Genomic DNA, 1,558 nt, shown 5'->3' on the forward strand with positions numbered 1-1,558 from the left:
GAGCGCTTTTCTCGCACTCTGATTGGCTGCCACTGTTAGGCCATTTGGGAGCGCTTTTCTCGCACTCTGATTGGCTGCCACTGTTAGGCCATTTGGGAGCGCTTTTCTCGCACTCTGATTGGCTGCCACTGTTAGGCCATTTGGGAGCGCTTTTCTCGCACTCTGATTGGCTGCCACTGTTAGGCCATTTGGGAGCGCTTTTCTCGCACTCTGATTGGCTGCCACTGTTAGGCCATTTGGGAGCGCTTTTCTCGCACTCTGATTGGCTGCCACTGTTAGGCCATTTGGGAGCGCTTTTCTCGCACTCTGATTGGCTGCCACTGTTAGGCCATTTGGGAGCGCTTTTCTCGCACTCTGATTGGCTGCCACTGTTAGGCCATTTGGGAGCGCTTTTCTCGCACTCTGATTGGCTGCCACTGTTAGGCCATTTGGGAGCGCTTTTCTCGCACTCTGATTGGCTGCCACTGTTAGGCCATTTGGGAGCGCTTTTCTCGCACTCTGATTGGCTGCCACTGTTAGGCCATTTGGGAGCGCTTTTCTCGCACTCTGATTGGCTGCCACTGTTAGGCCATTTGGGAGCGCTTTTCTCGCACTCTGATTGGCTGCCACTGTTAGGCCATTTGGGAGCGCTTTTCTCGCACTCTGATTGGCTGCCACTGTTAGGCCATTTGGGAGCGCTTTTCTCGCACTCTGATTGGCTGCCACTGTTAGGCCATTTGGGAGCGCTTTTCTCGCACTCTGATTGGCTGCCACTGTTAGGCCATTTGGGAGCGCTTTTCTCGCACTCTGATTGGCTGCCACTGTTAGGCCATTTGGGAGCGCTTTTCTCGCACTCTGATTGGCTGCCACTGTTAGGCCATTTGGGAGCGCTTTTCTCGCACTCTGATTGGCTGCCACTGTTAGGCCATTTGGGAGCGCTTTTCTCGCACTCTGATTGGCTGCCACTGTTAGGCCATTTGGGAGCGCTTTTCTCGCACTCTGATTGGCTGCCACTGTTAGGCCATTTGGGAGCGCTTTTCTCGCACTCTGATTGGCTGCCACTGTTAGGCCATTTGGGAGCGCTTTTCTCGCACTCTGATTGGCTGCCACTGTTAGGCCATTTGGGAGCGCTTTTCTCGCACTCTGATTGGCTGCCACTGTTAGGCCATTTGGGAGCGCTTTTCTCGCACTCTGATTGGCTGCCACTGTTAGGCCATTTGGGAGCGCTTTTCTCGCACTCTGATTGGCTGCCACTGTTAGGCCATTTGGGAGCGCTTTTCTCGCACTCTGATTGGCTGCCACTGTTAGGCCATTTGGGAGCGCTTTTCTCGCACTCTGATTGGCTGCCAGTGTTAGGCCATTTGGGAGCGCTTTTCTCGCACTCTGATTGGCTGCCAGTGTTAGGCCATTTGGGAGCGCTTTTCTCGCACTCTGATTGGCTGCCAGTGTTAGGCCATTTGGGAGCGCATAGATGACGAGGCAACACTTTCAGACAGCAAAGCGATGCTTCAGCTTACTTCAGCTAATTTAGAACACAACCGAACATTTGTAGCAAGACACCGCACAACCTTGGCTGCTT

Source organism: Convolutriloba macropyga, unplaced genomic scaffold, assembly GCF_964194025.1.
Source record: "Convolutriloba macropyga unplaced genomic scaffold, txConMacr16.3 SCAFFOLD_4906, whole genome shotgun sequence".
NCBI lineage: Eukaryota > Metazoa > Xenacoelomorpha > Acoela > Convolutidae > Convolutriloba > Convolutriloba macropyga.